The following is a 21,226-nucleotide window of genomic DNA, read 5'->3' on the forward strand; positions in this document are numbered from 1 at the left end:
GCTGACTGAAGCAGAGGAAAGTCATGTAAACATTCTTTTATAAATAAAACAGACCTACATGAATATTTTTCTTTCTTCTACATATGTATAATTCAGTCATCTTAATTAGAACGGTATGCTTTGAGATTTGATTAAAAAGGAAAAGAACCTCCACAATGTTTGTCTGTTCTCTGCGATGCCAAGAAAGTAATCACCAATTTTACAAACTGATTTCCCTACAGCAAGGAAACTTCTTGTCTAATTTAATTGTTCAAGTCTTCAGCCTATGGATCTAAATGCATCCACAGGAATCTCTAGTTTGCATCTTTTTAGAGTACCCATGAAACCTCTCCCAAGCAACTTCATTGGCGTTCTCACCCCTCAGAGGACCAATAACGAAGTCGGGGGCTGCAGTTCTGCAGCCGCACAGTAGATGGCGCCGTCCCACACAGATTCCAGGGGTCTTGGTCCTGTAAGGCCATTGACTGGGGATGCATTGGGTCTCTGGACATTCATGCTGATTTTTCCAGCCCAGGAGAAGAGGCTGTCTTAGGAAACACCTTTTCCATGTTTAACTGAATCAGTAAACTGAGGTTTTCTGATCGACTGTGACACCAAAGAATGTTAAGCTTATTTAATCTAATCCTGAAGAAAAAGTATACTTTAAAATGCCCTCTTTAATGCATGGCATGCACTCATAGTCATGGGATACAGTGTCCCCCTCCGTGCCTCAGAGTTTATCAATTTAATTAAAACAGTGTCATTCTGGGTAATTTATGGCTAAGAGTTCTGGACATTTTACAACAAAGTCCTCTACATATCCGGGCTTTGTAGTTTGATTTTTTTTTTAATTTTTTTTTTTTTTAAAGCATTGTGGACAGAGTAACTTGGAATGAATATATAGATGGCAATACATTTTTTATTTTTACATATTAGTTAGCCTAAAATTTAATTTAATGATTTCTTAGTAGCTTAACATAGTTAAAGTTTTTTTTTTTTTTTTCCAGAAGAGATAGGGACCTGGGATAATTTTACGAAAGATTATTAAAACTGTAATTAGGTCCATTTAGTAATGACAAAGCAATGATGTCATTTCTAATACAGTGTTCATTATTAAATAAATAGTCGAGGAGGCCTGACTCAGCGAAGCAGCGGATATTTATAAAACGTTAATGTTCTTACCATAAGGGTTACGAGGGGGAAAGAGAGAGGTTGCTAGAGAATTGGGCGTAGTGGTTAATTACACAGATTTAGTAATCTCCACAGACACATCGACCCCCCCCCCTCCCCCGTCTCGATTTGTGACCTCTGATTGGGGGCTTTGTGCTGATCCGGGTGTGCAGTGTGTGTGGCCCGCCGGTCTCTTTCCGCTCGCCACGTCACGTTTATTTGTCCACTTGTCTTTGTCCGTTTAGAGTTTAGATCTCCGTCCAATTCCCCAGGCTCCTGGAAGTCCCGCTTCGGCTTTTCCTGGCCGACTCACTGCCTGTGTTGGCGTCCCAGCCTGGCTTAGTTAGGCTAACCCACAGAGCATTATCAGGATTGCTCCAGCCCGCCAGAGCTTTCAGAACTCCCAGGGGCGCGGTTGGCTGCAGAGAGCTTTCTTCCTTACCTCTGGTACGCAGGCTTTTCGATTGCTTTCGTGTTCCTTTAGGTGTTGCTGTCTTTTGGGGTTCTGTCTAAGCTCTCCTTTCTCGCGTTGCACTGTTTTAATGGGCCACCTCAATCCCTGGCTCCCAGGTATTAGTTATAGTTATATAGGCACAAATCATCCAGGAAATCTGGGACAACAAATCTGTGAGTAATAGGGATAGAGGAAGGAGAAGAAACCCATATCAAAGGCACAGAAAATATTTAAAAAATACATAGATGAAAATTCCCCCAATATAAAGAAGTAGGCATCTATCTGGGTACAGGAAGCATGCAGAATACAATACAGAAGAGGTAGGGAAGGACACTACATACTCATCAGAGTAAAAATCCACTAAGAGGATATTACAATTCCAAACATCTATGCACCAAACAGAAGAACACCCAAGTTCATAAAAGAAATACTACTACAGCCAAAATCACATACTGACCCTTACACACTAATACTGGGTAACTTCAAATACCTCAGTCTCCAATAGACAGAAAAAACTAAAGAGAAATGCTGAAGCTAACTGAAATAATAAATCAAATGGATCTAACAGATATTTACAGAACATTTCATCCAAACACAGAAGAATATACCTTTTCAGAAGCTCATGGAACTTTCTCCAACATTGACAACATACTTGGACACAAGTCAAGTCTCAACAGAGACAAGAAAATTGAAATAATGCCCTGCACCCTGTATCTGACTACCACAGATTAAATCTAGATGTCAACAACAGAAACAATGAAAAGTTTACAGACTCAGAAACTGAACAACTTACTACTGAATAAAAAGTAGGTCAAGGCGTAAAGCCAGAAGGAATTGAAAACCTTTTATAATTGAATGAAAATGAAAATACAACATAGCCAAACCTATGGGTCCTATTGAAGGCAGTTCTAAAAGACAAGTTCATATAACTAGATGCCTACAAAGAAATTGGAGAGATGTCGTATTAGCCCCTTAACAGCACACCAAGGAAAGCTAGAACAAGACGAAATAGTAGACAGAAAGAAGTAATCAGACTTGGGACTGAAATCAATCAAACAGAACCAACAACAACAACAACAACAACAAAGAAATACAAAGAATCAAAGAAATAGAGTTGTTTGGTTGAGAAAATCAACAAGATTGACAAACACTTAGCCAAATGAACTAGAAGACACACAAAGAAGTTCCAAATTAATAAAACTGTAGATAAAAGGGGGCATTAGGAAATTCAGAGAATCTTTTTTTTTCATTTTTCTTTATTAAGAAATTTTCTACTCACTCTACATACCAGCCACAGATCCCACCTCCTCCTTCTTCCACCCCCAGCCCTCTCTCCCAAGTCACCCCACATCCCCACATCTCCCAAATCAAGGTCTTCCATGGGGAGTCAGCAAAGCCCAGCATACTGAGCCTAGGCAGGTCCAAGCCCCTTCCCACTGCACCAAGGCTGTGCAAGGCATCACACCACAGGCACCGGATTTGCAAAAGCCTGCCGATGCACCAGGGATGGATTCCGATCCCCCTGCCTGGGTGCCCCCCACACAGTTCGAGCTGAACAACTGTCTTCTGTATCCAGAGGGCCTAGTCCAGTCCCATGGATGGGTATTTGAAGTTACCCAGCCACTAGTCTACAGTTCATGGGCTTCCTCCACTGTGGCCAGTCATCTCTGCATGTCCTCCCATCATGATCTTGACGTCCCTCACCTGCAGTATCTCTCCTCTCTCTCATCAATTGGATTCACAGAGCTCAGCCTAGTGCCTGGCCATGGATCTCTGTATCTGCCTCCATCTGTCACTAGACAAAAGATCTGTGATGACAGTTAGGTTATTCGCTAGACCAGTCACCAGAGTAGACCAGTCCAGTCATCCTCTGGACCACTGCCAGCAGTCCAAGGTGGGGTCATCATTGTGGATTCCTGAGAGCCTCCCCAGGACCCTGCCTTTTCCTATTCCTATGATGTCCTCATCTATCATGGTATCTTCCTCCCTGCCCTCCCACTCTGTTCCAGCTTGAACCCCCCCCCCCCCCATTTCCCTATGTTCTCATCCCCACTCCTTGCCCTCTGCCACCCACCCACACCCAGTCCACTCATGTAGATCTCATCCACTTCTCCTTCGTTGGGTCATCCATGTGTCCCTCCTAGGGGCTTTACCTGTTAGCTAGCCTCTCTGGAGCTGGGGGTTACAGTCTGGCCATCCCTTCCCTCATATTTAGTATCCACTTATGAGTGAGTACATACTATGTTTGTTCTTCTGAGTCTGGGTTACCTCACTCAGGATGATATTTTCTAATTCCATCCATTTGCCTGCAAATTTCATATTATTTTTTTTTACTGCTGAGTAGTACTCCATTGTGTATATGTGCCACATTTTCTTTATCCATTCTTCATTTGAGGGGCATCTAGGTTGTTTCCAGGTTCTTGCTATTATGAATAATACTGATATGAACATAGTTGAGCATGTGTCCTTGTGGTAAGATTGAGCATCCCTTGGATATGTGCCCAAGAGTGGTATAGCAGGGTCTTGAGAAAGACTTATTCCCAATTTTCTGAGAAAACGCCATACTGATTTCTACAGTGGCTGTACAAGTTTTCATTCCCACCAACAGTGGAGGAGTGTTCCCCTTGCTCCACATCCTCTCCAGCAAAAGTTGTCTTCAGTGTTTTTGATCTTAGCCATTCTGACAGGTGTACAATGGTATCTCAGAGTTGTTTTGATTTGCATTTCCCTGATGACTAAGGATGTTGAGCAATTTCTTAAAGGTCTTTCAGCCATTTGAGATTCTTCTGTTGAGAATTCTTTGTTAAGCTCTGTAGCCCATTTTTTAATTGCATTGCTCAGTATTTTGAAGTCTAGCTTTTTGAGTTCTTTATATATTTTGGAGATCAACCCTCTGTCAGATGTGGGGTTGGTGAAGATCTTTTCCCATTCTGTAGGCTGTCATTTTAACTGTGTATTTGCTCTACAAAAGCTTCTCAGTTTCAGGAGGTCTGAATTTATTAATTGTTTCACTCAGTGTCTATGCTACTGGTGTTATATTCAGGAAGTGGTCTCCCATGCCAATATGTTCCAGACTACTTCCTACTTTTTTTTCTTTCAGGTTCAGTGTAACTGGATTTATGTTGAGGTCTTTGATCCACTTGGACTTGAGTTTTGTTCATGGTAACAGATATGGATGGATCTATTTGCAATCTTCTGCATGTTGACATTTAGTTATGCCAGCACCATTTGTTGAAGATGCTTTCTTTTTTCCATTGTACAGCTTTGGCTTCTTTGTCAAAAATATGTTCATAGGTGTGTGGACTAATGTCAGGGTCTTCAATTCGATTCTATTGGTGCACATGTCAGTTTTTATGCCAGTACCGAGCTGTTTTTATTATTATAGTTCTATAGTAGAGCTTGAGGTCAGGGATCATGATGCCTCCAGAGGTTGCTTTATTTTACAGGATTCTTTTAGCTATCCTAGGTTTTTTTATTTTTTCATATAAAGTTAAGTATTCTTTCCAAGTCTCTGAAGAATTGTGTTGGGATTTTGATGGGGATTGCATTGAATCTGTAGATTGCTATTGGTAAGATTGCCATTTTTACTATGTTAATTCTACCTATCCATGAGCATCGGAGATCTTTCCATTTGCTCATATCTTCAATTTCTTTCTTCAGAGACTTAAAGTTTTTTTTCATACAGGTCTTTCACTTGCTTAGTTAGAGTTACCCCAAGGTATTTTATATTATTTATGACTATTGTAAAGGGCGATGTTTATCTTATTTCTTTCTCAGCCTGTTTATCATTTGCATATAGGAGGGCTACTAATTTTTTTGAGTTAATCTTGTATCCTGCCACCTTACTGAAGGAATTTATCAGCTGTAGGAGTCCCCTGGTAGATTTTTGGGGTCACTTATGTATGCTATCATATCATCTGCAAATAGTGAAAGTTTGACTTCTTCCTTTCCAGTTTGTATCCCCTTGATCTCTTTTTGTTGTCTTATTGCTCTAGCTAGAATTTCAAGTACTATGTTGAATAAGTATGGGGAGAGTGAACAGCCTTGTCTTGTTCCTGATTTTAGTGGAATTGCTTTGAGTTTCTCTCCATTTAATTTGATGTTGGCTGTTGGCTTGCTGTAAATTGCCTTTATTATGTTTAGGTATGTTCCTTGTGTTCCTGATCTCTCTAGAACCTTTATCATGAAGGGGTGTTGGATTTTGTCAAAGGCATTTTCAGTATCCAGTGAGATGATAATGTAGTTTTTTCTTTCAGTTTGTTTATATGGTATATTACATTGACAGATTTTCATATGTTGAACCATCCTTGCATCCCTGGGATGAAGCCTACTTGGTCATGGTGATAATTATTTTGATGTGTTCGTTGCTGCGGATGCTGTGAATGTATTGCTCTGATTGATTGATAAGTAAAATGCTGATTGGCCAGTAGCCAGGAAGTATAGTTGGGACAAGTGGAGATGAGAATTCTGGGAGGAGGAAGGCTGAGTCAGGAGATGCTACCAGCCACCACTGTCATGAGGAGCAGGATGTAAAGTACCGGTAAGCCATGAACCATGCGGCAAGGTATAGATTTATAGAAATGGGTTAATTTAAGATATAAGAACTAGATAGCAAGAAGTCTGCCACGGCCATACAGTTTATAAGTAATATAAGTCTCTGTGTGTTTACTTGGCTGCAGGACTGGCAGGTGAGAGATATTTGTCCTGATCATGGGCCAGGCATGAACAGGAAAATGTCAGCTACAGTTCCTGGATTCAGTTAGTCAGTATTTTATTGAGTACTTTTGCATCAATGTTCATGAGGGAGATTGGTCTGTAATTCTCTGTGTTTGTTGCATCTTTGTGTGGTTTGGATATCAGGTTAACTGTAGCCTCATAAAAATAATTTGGTAATGTTCCTTCTGTTTCTATTGTGTGGAACAATTTGAAGAGTATTGATATTAGCTCTTCTTTGAAAATCTGGTAGAATTCTGTGCTGAAACCATCTGGTACTGGGCTTTTTTTGCTTGGGAGAATTTAATGACCATTTCTATTTTTTATGGGCTATTGATCTATTTAAATAGTTTATATCATCTTGATTTAATTTTGGTATGGGGTACCTATCCAGAAAATCATCCATTTCTTTCAGATTTTCCAATTTTGTGGAGTACAGGTTTTTGAAGTATGACCTGATGATTCTCTGAATTTCCTCATTGTCTGTTGTTATATCTCCCTTTTTATTTCTGATTTTGTTAATTTGGATGCGCTCTCTCTGCTTTTTGGTTAATTTGGATAAGGGCTTGTCTATCTTGTTGATTTTCTCAAAGAACCAACTCTTTGTTTCATTGATTCTTTGTATTGTTCTCTTTGTTTCTATTTTATTGATTTCAGCCCTCAATTTGATTATTTCCTGGTATCTGTTTCTCCTGGGTGAGTTTGCTTCTTCTTGTTCTAGAGCTTTCAGTTGTGCTGTTAAGTCACTAGTGTGAGATTTCTCCAACTTCTTTATGTGGGCATTTAGAACTATGAATTTTCCTCTTAGCACTGCTTTCATAGTGTTCCATAAGTTTGGGTATGTTGTACATTCATTTTCATTGAATTCTAGGAAATCTTTAATTTTTTATTTCTTCCTTGACCCATTGGTGATTCAGTTGGGCATTATTCAGTTTCCATGAGATTGTAGGCTTTCTGTAATTTGTTGTTGAAATCCAACTTTAAGCCATGGTGGTCCTAAGATACAGGAGATTATTTCAATTTTTTTTAATTTGTTGAGATTTGCTTTGTGACCAAGTATGTGGTCGATTTTGGAGAAGGTTCCGTGGGGTGCTGAAAAGAAGGTATATTCTTTTGTGTTAGGATGGAATATTCTGTAGATATCTATTAAGTCCATTTGAGTCATAATGTCTGTTAGTTCCCTTACTTCTCTGTTAAGTTTCTGTCTGGCAGACCTGTCCATTGGTGAGAGTGGGGTATTGAAGTCTCCCACTACTAGTGTATGGGGTTTGATGTGCGATTTAAATTTTAGTAATGTTTCTTTTAGGAATGTAGGTGCCCTTGTATTTGGGGCATAATTATTCAGAATTGAGACTTCATCTTGTTGGATTTTCCCTGTGATAAATATGTAATGTCCTTCCAAATCTCTTTTGATTGATTTTAGTTTGAAGTCTATTTTATTAGATATTAGGATAGCCACACCAGATTGCTTCTTAAATCCATTTGATTGGAAAGTCTTTTCCCAGCCTTTTATTCTGAGGTAGTGTCTGTCTTTGAAGTTGAGGTGTGTTTCTTGTATGCAGCAAATGGATGGATCTTGTTTTCATATCCATTCTGTTAGCCTGTGTCTTTTTATAGGTGAATTGAGACCATTGATATTAATGGATATTAATGACCAGTGATTGTTAATTTCTGTTAATTTTGGTGGTAGTTTTGTATGTTTCCCTTCTTTGTTATTTGTTGGTGTGGGACTCTCTATTGCCTGTGTTTTCATGGGTGTATCTCACTTCCTTAGGGTGGATTTTTCTTTCAAGTGCTTTCTGTGGGTCTGGATTTGTGGAGAGATATTGTTTAAGTCTGGTTTTATCTTGTAATATTTTGTTTATTCTGTCTATGTTGATTGAGAGTTTTGATGGGTGTAATAGTCTGGGTTGGCATCGGTGGTCTCTTAGTGTCTGCATAACGTCTGTCCAGGACCTTCTGGCTTTTAGAGTCTCTATTGAGAAATCAGGTGTTACTCTTATGGGTCTGCCTTTATATGTTACTTGGCCTTTTCCATTTGCAGCTCTTAATATTTTTTCTTTATTCTATATGTTTAATGGTTTGATTATTATGTGTCAAGGGGACTTTTTTTTTTTTTTTAAGATCCAGTCTATTTGGTGTTCAATAACCTTCTTGTATCTTTATCGGCATTTCCTTCTTTAGGTTGGGAAAGTTTTCCTCTATGATTTTGTTGAATATATTTTCTGTGCCTTTGAGTTGGTATTCTTCTCATTCTTCTATCCCTATTGTTATTAGGTTTGATCTTTTCATGGTGTCCCAAATTTCCTGGACATTTTGAGTCATGACTTTATTGGCTCTAGTGTTTTCTTTGACTGATGAAATTATTTCCTCTATCATATCTTCAATGCCAGAGATCTGCTCTTCCATCTCTTGCATTATGTTGGTTATGCTTGCATCTGTCGTTCCTGTTTATTTACTCAGATTTTCCACTTCCAGCATTCCCTCAGTTTGTGTCTTCTTTATTGTCTCAATTTCAGTTTTCAAATCTTGAACTGTTTCCCTCAATTGTTTAATTGCTTTCTCTTGGCTTTCAAGGGATTTACTGATTTCTTCCCATTTTTTGTTTGACTTTTCCTTGAATTCTTTTTTTTTTTTTTTTTTTTTGGTTTTTCGAGACAGGGTTTCTCTGCGTAGCTTTGTGCCTTTCCTGGAGCTCACTTGGTAGCCCAGGCTGGCCTCGAACTCACAGAGATCCGCCTGGCTCTGCCTCCCGAGTGCTGGGATTAAAGGCGTGCGCCACCACCGCCCGGCTTCCTTGAATTCTTTAAAGGAATTTTTCATTTCCTCTTTAGAGATGTCTATCATCTTCTTAAGGTCATTTTTAAGGTCGATTTCTTCTGTTTCTTCTGTGCTGGGATGTTCAAGTCTTTCTGATATAGGTTCTGATAGAGCCATATTGGTTTTTATGTTGTTGACTGTATTTTTGCACTGGCATCTACCCATCTCTTTCTCCACTTGGTGCAAGTGGTGTCTGTTTCTGAGGGAGCCTCTCTTGGTCTGATCAATACTCTTGGTCCAGTAGGAGCTCTTGGTCTAGTCGGTGGTGATGGACTCTTTGTCTCAGGGAGCAGCTGTTAGTTCAATTGGTGCTTGTGGGCTTTGTCTCAGGGAGTAGCTGCAATCTTGGCAGGTGCTTGGGTTGGGAGGGGGTGGGGTTTGTGGGTTACAGGGTCTGGTGGGAGATGGTGGTAGTCTGACTTGTCTGAAGTAGGTCTACCTGCTGACTGGCCTGAAGCTGGGACTGCAGTGGGTGGTGGTGTAGGGGTGAAGGGTTGTGCCCCTGGGCCCAAAGCCTAGGGGCTGGGGTGTTTGGGTATGAGGATAAAGACTCACCTCTTAGTCCAGTCAGGTGTTGGCAGGCTCTGTCTCAGGGAACAGTTGCAGTCTCAGAGGGTAGGTGGGATTTGGGGGAGGTAGGTCTTGGGTTACAGGGTCTGATGGGAGATGACAGTAGTCTGACCTGTCTGCAGGAGGCCTGCCTATTGGCTTGAGACTGGGACTGCAATGGATGGTGGTGTGGGGGCACCGGGTTGTGTCCCTGGGCCCAAAGCCTAGGGGCTGCGGTGTTTGGGTATGAGGGTAAAGACTCACCTCTTAGTCCAATCGGGTGCTGGCGGGCTCTCAGGAAGTTCAGAGAATCTTAAGGGCATATTTTAAAATGTGTACTCCATCATACTGGAAAAACTAAAAGAAAGGGATTAATTTCTTGATCTATACTACCTACCAAGGTAAGTCAAGATCGATAAGCAGTTTAAACAGACCCACAACCCCTTGAAATAGAGACAGTAATTAACAAAGTAATTAAGCAAAAAAGGTCCAGGGACAGTTGGAGTCTAGAGCAGAATTCTACCAGACTTTCAAAGAAGAGCTAACACTCCTCAAATTATTATGCAAATTAGAAACTGAAGCAACATTTCCTGGTTCTTTTTGACAAGGCCTACCATTCTGATACCAAAGCCACATAAAGATGCAACAAAAAAGAAATTTGGAGACTAATATCTACAAATATCTACACAAATGCAAGTTTTTTTCAATAAAATAGTTACAAACTGAATCCAAGAAAATATAAAAAAGATTATCCACCATGACAAAGTAGGCCTTATCCCAGAGATAGAGGAATGGTTCAACATACATGAATTGATACCCCATAAACAGACTGAAAAACAAAACAAAACAAAAAAAGACCCCACACAATCATCTCATTTGGTGCAGAAAATCTTTGACAAAATCAAGATTCCCTCATGATAAAAGTCCTGGAGAGACCAGAGATACAATGGACATACTTCAACATAATAAAGGCAATTTATAGCAATTCCACAGTCAACATAAATCTAAATGAAGAAAAACTCAAAGCATTTCCACTAAAATCAGGAATAAGACAAGGTTGTCCACTCTCTTCATAGCCATTCAATACAGTATTTGAAGTTTTAGCTAAAACAATAAGACAAGTGAAAGAGATTGTATTAGTTAGGGTTCTTCAGAATTATAGAACTTATGGAATGAATTGGAATGAATCTCCTCTCTCTCTCTCTCTCTCTCTCTCTCTCTCTCTCTCTCTATATATATATATATATATATATATATATATATATCATATATATGAGATTTATTAGAATCACTTACAGGATTACTTGTCTGGCTAATCCAACAATGGCTGACAATGAACAGAATCCAGTAGCTGCTCTGTGCACAAGGCTGTATGTCTCATCTGGTCTTCAGTATATGCTGGAATCCCAAAGCAGTAGACTCTAATGCCAGTGAAAAAATGGATTTGCTAGCAAGGCGAGAGCTAGCAAGCAGAGAGGAAAATCTTTCTTCTTCCATATCCTTATATAGGTTTCCAGCCAAAGGCATAGCCTAGATTAGATCTGGATTAAAGATCTGGACTGAAGGTGTGTCATCCTGCCTCAAGATCTGGACTAAAGATGTGTCATCCTGCCTCAAAGATCTACTTCTAATCACATTGAACCTCATTGGCTCTGCTAGAGTTTGGTACCATTCACTGAAATAATGGTGGCTCACTTAGGGAGGCTAAGTATGACTCATTTGCTTGATAGTGCCTAATACCATTGGCACTTGATGCAGACCCAGGATAGAGCTGGTTATTGTCACAGGAAATGTGGTTTCAGATTGCACTATCACATAGAATTTTGTTAACTAAGTGTGGAGGGATCATGAATAGCTAAAAAAGTTTCTGCATGTGCAACCAAAAATTAACTCAAAACAAGTAATGAGTTCATCAGTTGTCTCAGAATTTTTATTGATGTGATAAAATACCTTTGCTAATTGAATCATAGATGGTCTTTTAATAAAAAACCCAGAGCCAGATATCAGGGTGAAAGCTGAAAGATTAGAGAAGCAGAACAGCCAGCCACTAGTTCTTACCTCTATAAAATCCTCAGCCTAAAGAGAATGAGTTCCTGTTTTCTCACGCCTTATATACCTTTTTCTGCCCAGACATCACTTCCTGGCATTAAAGGCATGTGTGTTTCCCAGTACTGGGATTAAGGGTGTGTTCCACCACTGCCTGACCTCTATGTCTAATTTAGTGCCTGGCTCTGTCCTCTGATCTTCAGGCAAGTTTATTAGGGTACACAATATATCACCACATGCCTTGACCAAAAGCAACTTGGGGAAGAAATGATTTATTTCACTTACATTTTCAGGTGACCAACAACCAAAAAGCAAGTTGGCAAAGACAGGGTGTTTGGGATCACACTTGCACATTGTAGTTCATTGAAGAAAGCTATGGCAGGAACTCAACCAGGGCAGGAACCTGGAGGCAGGAGCTGATGCAGAGGCTGTGGAGGAGTGCTGCTTATTGTCTTGCTTCCCTTGACTTGCTCAGCCGGTTGTCTTATAGAACTCAGGACCACCAAGCCCAGGGATGACATTATGCACAATGGGCTGGGCCCTCTCTATCATTAAATAAGAAAATGCTCTACAGACTTTCCTACAGCCTGATCTCATGGAGGCATTTTCCTGACTGAGGTGCCCTCCTCTCAGATGACTGTATTTTGTGTCAAATTGACACCTGTAGCCAGTACAATTGACATCTTGTCAGCTTGACACACACATACATTACTGTTAAGCAACAACCTTTCCTTTCTAGTTCATCCTCAAGATCACACATTAATAAAGGTATCACAATATAAAACATTTTTACAAACTTTAAAAGTCCCATAGCCTTACAAATAAAACACTTTAGAAGTTGTCTCTTTAAAAATACCCAGTCTCTTTTAAAATCAAAATTCTCTGTAAAAATCTCAAATCTCACCCCCTCTCAGGTTTAAAGTCTTTCAAGTGTGGGCTCTTGTAAAATCAAAAATGAATATGTTCTTATTTCAAGAGGGAACCGAACCAGGGCACAGCTGCAATCTGAGCGAAGCAAAAACACACTCCTAACAGTGTAAATAATGGAATGTCCAACATCTGGATCCATCCATGATCTTCTGGGCTTCTCCAAAGGGCTTGAATCATGTCTCCGGCTCTGCCCTCTGAAGCACACACAGCTTGTCTTTTAGGCTCTGAGTGGCTCCACTTCACTGCTGCTGCTCTTCTTGGTGGTCATCCCACAGTACTGGTATCTCCAAAATGCTGGTGTTTTCTGCTGCAACTGGGCTGCACTTTCATCAAGAGCCTCTCATCGGCTGTCTTCATGGTGCCAAGCCTCAACATTTTTACCTGACTCCTTCAGTCCTGGGCCTTCAACTGCCATTGAGGCTGCATCTTCTCCAATGACCTCTCCTGGCCTCTCACAATGCCAAGCCTCAGCTGCTCTCCATGACCCCTTCACACCTTCAAAACCATCAATACCTGGGTGACTCCTACACTACCAAGTTCAGCTGCTGGCACAAGGCACACCCTCACCCACTTTTGGAACACGGTATGTGTGTGCTGACCCTGAGCAAATACTTCCCAGAAGATTTCACCTCAGTGATGCTGGTCTCTTCTTAATCACCACCAATGTCTTAGCTCCAGCTAACCAGTATCAGTTGTCACAGTAATGCAAAGGCTTCAGTTCAATGTTGCCAGACTCTTGTTAAGTACAGCTGACTCTTCAGCTGACCAGAATGACAGAATCTCAACTCAAAATAACAAATGGCCCTGTAGAGTCTTCAAACTTCCCTCCAAACCTTCACACACTAGGCCTCCATCGTCTGCATCGCCCTTAATATTCTCATCTTCCAGGCTCCCACAGAACAGTCCCTGAGCTCTCAACACTCCATCGCTTTTCTATCCCAAAGTTCCAAAGTCCTTCCACAATCTACCCCCAAAACAATGCCAGGTCTGTCACAGCAATACCCCACTCCTGGTACCAACTTGTCTTAGTTAGGGTTTCTATTCTCGTGATGAAACACCATGACCAAAAAGCAAGTTGGAGAAGAAAGGGTTTATTTGGCCTACACTTCCACAACACCTTCCATCATCATCACTTGATCTTAGCCATTTAATAGGTGGAAGATGAAATCTCAAAGTAGTTTTGATTTGCACTTTCCTGCTGATTGAGGATATTTGTCTTAGGGTTACTAATGCTGCGATAAAACATCATGTCCAAAAGCAGCTTGGAGAGTAAAGGGTTTATTTCACTCACAGTTCCACATAAGTTCATCATCAAAAACAGTGAGGGAAGAAATTTAGAGGCAGGAGCTGATGCAGAGGCCATGGAGGGGTACTGCTTCCTGGCTTGCTCCCCATGGCTTGCTCAACCTGTTTTTTTTTTTTTTTAAATAGAACCTAAGACCCGCAGCCCAGGTTTGGAACCACCCACAATGGGCTGGACCTTTCCCTATCAATCACTAAATAAGAAAATGTTCTACAGGCTGGCCCACAGCCCAATCTTCTGGAGGCATTTTCTTAACTGAGGTTTTCTCCTCTCAGATGACTACATTTTGTGTCAAGTTGACATAAGTCTAGTCAGCACATAGTCTGTCACTGAGGGAAGTCACTCACATAGGGTGGGAACCAGCAAGCAGGAACTCAAGCAGAGGCCATGGAAAAATGCTCTTGACTGGTTTGATATTCAGGGATTGCTTGTCCTTTTAGATGATCCAGAACCATTGGCCCAGGTGTGGTACCACGCCCAGTATGCCGGGCCCACTCACATCAAGGACTAAAAGCAATCAATTGTCATATTCTGCCTTGATACTTATGAAATACAAGAATGGCCAGTAAAATAAGGACATTTTTAAGGCTCAATAGTGATATTTATTAGGCAGGTAACAGCAGCTATTTAATTTGATTTAAGGCCTATTTAATGAGAGGATTCATGTCAAGTACTATGAACCCAGCAAACTATCCATGACTGATGAGACCACAGAAGCTGGAGAAAAGCTTATGACAACCACTTTCCTAAATTAATAAAATTCTTAACCACATTCTACATAATTTTCCTGATACCCACCTCATCGAGGATGTTTCTTTTTGAAGCAGATAGAGACCAAGACAGAAATCCACAATTGGCACAAACACAGAGAACAACAGACTGTAGGGTGCCCTGCCTTGCTGACTTATCTTCAACACAACTGATACGCCCAGGGCTCAGGGAGCATTGCGGAAGAAGGGGCAGAAGGATTGTCAGAGCAGAAGACCAGGAAGTGTGCTTTGGGAATGTGTCATGTATATCAAACCAGGAAGGTGTGCCCATGAGATCTCAACATGGTAGTCTAAACAAGACCTGAACAAATAAAATAGCAGTTGACATAATACCATGGATGAGGGAAAGCTAATAAGGCCCTACCACTAGATGAAGAACTACAGGCCTACAGGCAACTGATGGCTACTGAGAGAGGAAGAATTAGTCTTCCCTAAGGAGAGCACCCCTAAGTCATTATCTAATCTCAAGTGGTCAACCCTAAAACATGTACACATGAATAGCACTAAATGGACTCAGTTGGTTGCATTTATATATTTATGTGTTTGTATACATGTAAGAATAATATTGAAGAACAATAGAGATATGCATGAAAGTAGAGAAAGAGCTTGAGAGTAGAGGAAGTGTAACAGTGGGGGTATAGGATATATATATATATATATATATATATATATATATATATATATATGTATTGGGGACTGAAGATAATCAAAGTATATTAAATGCATGAAATGTCATAATGAAATCTATTAATTTGTACAATTAATAAATGTTAATAAAGATGACAAAATTCCTGAGGGAAAAGTGTTCAGCAGTGCAAATAGTTTGAGAAGCCCTGTTATCAATCAGGCAGTAGTGGTGAATACCTTTAATCCCAGCACTCAGGAGGCAGAGACAGGCAGATCTCTGAGTTTGATGTACAGAGTGACTTCTGGGACATCCAGGGCTCCACCAAAAAACCCTGTCTTGAAAAAGGTTTTGTGGGAGTTTTAGCAGTGGGAATTGGGGGGGGGGTGTTTCTGACTCTTTAGCCTGCTCTTGGGACCCTTTTCCTCCTACTGGGTTGCCTCACCCAGCCTCTATATGAGGGTTTGTTCCTAGTCTTATTGTATCTTCTATTTTTTCCTTTTTCTTTCTTTCTTTCTTTCTTTCTTTCTTTCTTTCTTTCTTTCTTTCTTTCTTTCTTTCTTTCTTTCTTCCTTCCTTTCTTTCTTCTTCCTTTCTTTTTTCTTTTTTTTTTTTGTTTTTTTGAGACAGGGTTTCTCTGTGTACCTTTACACCTTTCCTGGAACTTACTCGGTGCTGTGAGATGTTCTGTATGGCAAATGTGTTGCTCTGATTGGTTAGTAAATAAAACACTGATTGGCCAGTAGTCAGGCAGGAGGAAGTATAGGCAGGACAAGAAGGAGAAGAATTCTGGGAAGTGGAAGGCTGAGTCAGAGACACTGCCAGCTGCCACCATGACAAGGAGCATGTGAAGATGCCGGTAAGCCATGAGCCATGTGGCAAGGTATAGATTTATGGAAATGGATTAATTTAAGATATAAGAACAGTTAGCAAGAAGCCTGCCACGGCCATACAGTTTGTAAGCAATATAAGTCTCTGTGTTTACTTGGTTGGGTCTGAGCAGCTGTGGGACTGGAGGGTGAGAGAGATTTGTCCTGACTGTGGGCAAGGCAGGAAAACTCTAGCTACAAATGGCACCCAGCGAGTTGGTAAGAGTTTCCACCTAAAACCTGAGAAAAGATTCTAAAACAGAGCTAAAAACAGCTTCCTAATTGTCTCTCTCAAATGAGTGGCAGCTTGCCGGTTTGAGCTACTGGTGGGTTCCTAGCGTGTGTGCTTGACCTGCCATATGGTGGGAATGGGAATGAAGCCTCTGCAAGTGGCACATTAAGCTGCATGGTGGATTTAGCCTTTGCTAGTACAAAACAAAAAAGAGGTTTCTGGGCTACACGCTGCTTGGATAAAAGCATAGACCCATGATAGCTCCCAGAGCTGGTGGTAAATGCACCACTGCCATGTTGGGAAGCTGAGGTGGGCAGAGCCAGCAGCCATAGCGCTGCTTCAGTCTTACAAATGCTGCAGTTTAAAGCAATAGATTCACAATAAGACAGATTCAGATGTAATGTAATGTAATGTAATGTAATGTAATGTAATGTAATGTAATGTAATGGCCCAGATGATCCAACTTCCAGAATGGTTTGAAGGCAACTGGCTCAGACAATACAGCCTCATGGACTTTTCCATAATCCTAAAATTTTCTTTGTGTCCCCATAAGATACAGCGCCCCCCTCCAGCAGGAAGTAGTAAGAGAAGCTATGCCAAAATTCCCAAATTATATGTAATTTTACTTTGTTAAGGTTAAAACCTTCCTTTTTGAAAAAAAAAAAAAGAAAAGGGGAAGTGCTGTGGGATGTTCTGTATGGCAAATGTGTTGTTCTGATTAGTAAGTAAATAAAACACTGATTGGCCAGTAGTCAGGCAGGAAGAAGTATAGATGGGACAAGAAGGAGAAGAATTCTGGGAAGTGGAAGGCTGAGTCAGAGACACTGCCAGCTGCCACCATGACAAGGAGCATGTGAAGATGCTGGTAAGTCACAAGCCATGTGGCAAGGTATAGATTTATAGAAATGGGTTAATTTAAGATATAAGAACAGTTAGCGAGAAGCCTGCCATGGCCATACAGTTTATAAGCAATATAAGTGTTTACTTGGTTGGATCTGAGCAGCTGTGGGACTGGAGGGTGAGAGAGATTTGTCCTGACTGTGAGCCAGGCAGGAAAACTCTAGCTACAACTTGGTAGCTCAGGCTGGCCTCAAACTCACAGAGATCCACCTGGCTCTGCCTTCTGAGTGCTGGAACTAAAGGTGTGGGACACCACCACCCGGCTTATTGTATCTTCTTATGCCTTGTTCAGTTGATATTTCTGGGAGACCTGCTCTTTCCTGAAGGGAAATAAAGAAGGAAAGGATCTCAGAAAGAGGGCAGGGGCAGGGACTGGGAGAAGTGGAGGGAGGGGAAACTGCAATTGGCATGTATTGAAAACAAACACAAAGATGGGCAGTGGTGGCCCAGGCCTTTAATCCCAGAACTTGGCGAGGCTGGTCTACAGAGTGAGTTCCAGGACAGCCAATGCTACAGAGAAACCCTGTCTTAAAACTGTAGGTAAAAGGGACTGGCTAAAGAAACCCACCCTGACCCTGGAGCCCAGAACTATGGAAAGATGGCTCAGAGCAGGGCAGAAAGAAACACAGTTTGGCTCAGTCATATCAGAGCCATCTCTCCCCCAGCCAACTGACTTGTGAAACCAACCAATCACGGAGCAGGACAGTAGAACCCTGTGTCCCAAGTACTACACCCCCAAGACATTCTGTGTAAACTGCCCTACTTGGTCAGTTAAAAAAAAAAAAGGCTGTTCTTTCCATCCTCATAGAGGCAGCTACTCTCCTGGATTCCTCCTTCTCGAATAAATCTCTTTCCCAAAAGAGTTTTGGGTGTGAAGATCTTCATTCACTGGCGTAGAGAAGATCCTTGGTGAGATGTCCCTCAGTGGAGAAAACAAGGGAGAGCTGAAAGAGAAGAGTAAGGAGGAGCTGAACAGAAGATCTTTGCTGAGATGTCCCATAGTAGATTGAGCAAGAGAGAGCTGAAAAAGTAACACTTTTGTCTGGAGTGGGGGGGGGGAGATTGCTACATTTCTGCAGGAGTAGAGCAAAAAAAAAAAAAAAAAAAAAAAGAAGAAGAAGCAACTTCTTAGGCTGGAGAAGCAGAGCTCTGCTAGGAAGCCCCCTGAAGTGGGGCTGAGCAAAGCTCAGCTGTAGTGGCTCTCCAGGAGAGAAGGATTGCTATATCTTGTGAGGAGATCATCCCCCATCACACTATACCCTGACTTTCTCAAACAGTCAGGATACCCTTCCCTGCTGAAGCAGTTCCAGGCCTGACTTTCCCAAGAAGTCAGAAAAACTTCCCTTCCAGGGTTGAAGTGTATCCTAGCAGTTCCAGCTGTTAGAGCTGTGCTAAACAGCTCCAGGTGTCCGGGACACCTTCAGGGCAGAGCTGTTGTTCTGAGCAGCTTGAGGTGTCCAGGACACCTGGCCCTCCAGGGCTAAACTGTCTCCTTGTGGTTCTAGCCATCAGAGCTGTCCTAAGCAGCTCAAGGAATTGCCTGACTCCCCAGGTAGTCAGGACACCTTTCCCCAGAGTTGCAAAACTCACATTTTGGTGCCAAAATCCGGGACTAAACCCAGAGTTGTTGCAATCAATTTACTTACAAAAACCACCACCACAGATGGTGTAGGGCCCTGGCCCCCTGTTTTGGGTAGCTGTTGCCTTGCTTGCTGGACCTTGACCTTGATGTCCTCCCTATGCTAATCCTCTGCCAGTTTCCTCCCTCCTGAATGCTTATGGAAGTTCCTTGTTTGTGCATCCTGCATATTGGGCATTAATAGCTGATGCAAGAATGTAGAACATCTGTAGCAAACTTCTGCCCTCTGGGGTTCTCCCATTGTGCTGTAAGCCTGTATTTAAGGCCTCCTCCCTCCTTCAATAAATGGCATTCGGCATTCTGCTGAGGCGAATGACCAGCTGTCTCTTGTCTCGTTTTTTGATCCACAGCCTCTTGCTTGGACATGGTGATCAGGTGGTGGTAGTGCGGGCGTTACTGCTACAAGCTGGGGCGTGGTGGCACACCTTTAATCCTAGCATTTGGGAGTCAGAACCAGGTGGATCTCTGGAAGTTTGAGATAAGCCTTAGGCTACAGAGCGAGATCCAGGACAGCCACCAAAACTACACAGAGAAACCCTGTCTCAAAAAACCAAAACCAGTCTACGGCCATACCACCCTGAACACGCCCAATCTCGTCTGATCTCGTAAGCTAAGCAGGATTGGGCCTGGTTAGTACTTGGATGGGAGACTGCCTGGGAATACCGGGTGCTGTAGGCTTAAAAAACAACAACAAAAAAGCCAAAACCAAACCAAACCAAACCAAAACACCACCACCACCACAATAACAACAAAAATAAGAAAAGAACTGGGCGGTGGTGGCACACACCTTTAATTCCAGCACTCGGGAGGTAGAGCTAGGTGGCTCTCTGGGAGTTCAAGATCAGCCTGGGCTACAGAGCGAGATCCAGGACATGCACCAAAACTATACAGAGAAATGCTTTCTCAAAAAACAAAACAAAACAAAACAAAACAACAACAACAACAACAACAAAACAGAAAAAGAAAAAGGAAGCCCTGCTATGAATGGGGAACTGTAGATCGCTTCCTATACATGTATGTTCATTTTGGGCTTAAGACATGTCAATATGACCCAGGGGTTTTTGTGTTCAGGTCTTATAATGAAATTTACATGGCTGAGAAATCAGGTGTGAGGTTCATAGACTGCAGTATGGGCGACATGTGGCCACCTCCGTGTGTGATCTAAGCTTCCCTGGGATTTTATAGTCTCTCCTCTAAGGTAAATGTAGAAGAGGAACATTCTACAAATTCAAAGTGCTGAAAGTAAAGCTTACCCTTTCTCTAAAGGACAGCTGTTTGAAGAGGGGAGAGAGGGGACTCCATTTGTGAGCTTCGCTGGCATTAATAATTCAGAGGCACCCTCCATCTCTTCCCAGATAGACAGAAGGTCTATTTTAGTGCATAATGAGACAGGAGAGATGAGAAAAGGATGCGGAAGCTGCAGAGCAAAGGAGCTGTGTAGGAGTGGTCCCACACCTAGGAATAAAAGCCAAGGAGGGAAGCTGCCCACATCTGAGGCTGCCTTTTGACGTGGAAAACTATGGTGTTTTTAATTTTTATTTATTTGATACAGGGTCTTATGTTGCCCAGGCTGGCACTGGATGCAGCAGAGGATGGCCTGATGGGACTGATGATTATTCTCATCTCCTGGGAAGGGGCTGCATTATATTTAACTACCATGTGCGAGAGTTAATTCCTTTTTGAATCAGGATGCTATGGAAACAAGCTAAATTTATGATTTGATCTTAACTCATGGACAGTCTCATGATAATTACATTTTAAAAGTAGAAAGCCCTGTACATTTTGATATACTGTCACGAAGGTATTAAGATATCGCAGACAACTGACTTCAAATATTTCCAGTACTTGGAATTTTTAAAAAAGAATATTTCTCTTTGAATTCAGAATTTCAGTAGTAATGAAAAGTTGGGCACTAAAGTGAAAATTCCTGGCAAGAAAATATTTCTCCTGGAGGAAAAAAAAAGCTGATCAGCTTCAGTAGGCTTAAGCTACCACCAGAGCCAGCTGAAAAATGAACACACCAATGAGAAATGATGGTTTCATTGGTGTTAAACATCTGTTGAGTGAGGTAGGATGACCTGACTTGGCTTCATTACCACAGACTATAAAGTAAATGGAAAACATGCTTGCAGAGGAGGAGAAGGAGGATGCATCATCTGAATCTGTAACTGGCCTGAGCCACGTAGATGGCTGGGCGCATCACCGGGCCTTTGCTGCTGAGATCAGT

The 21,226-nt window shown here is 41.6% G+C and overlaps 1 non-coding gene across 1 annotated transcript; it reads left to right on the plus strand.

Moving 5' to 3' along the window:
- The first annotated feature begins 19,558 nt into the window (after window positions 1–19,558).
- On the plus strand, window positions 19,559–19,677 carry LOC121823329 (5S ribosomal RNA). The gene has a single exon (XR_006064739.1). It is a non-coding gene; the product is annotated as a 5S ribosomal RNA (ribosomal RNA).
- The last annotated feature ends 1,549 nt before the right edge of the window (window positions 19,678–21,226 follow it).

This window comes from Peromyscus maniculatus, chromosome 16 (assembly GCF_049852395.1).
Source record: "Peromyscus maniculatus bairdii isolate BWxNUB_F1_BW_parent chromosome 16, HU_Pman_BW_mat_3.1, whole genome shotgun sequence".
Lineage (NCBI taxonomy): Eukaryota > Metazoa > Chordata > Mammalia > Rodentia > Cricetidae > Peromyscus > Peromyscus maniculatus.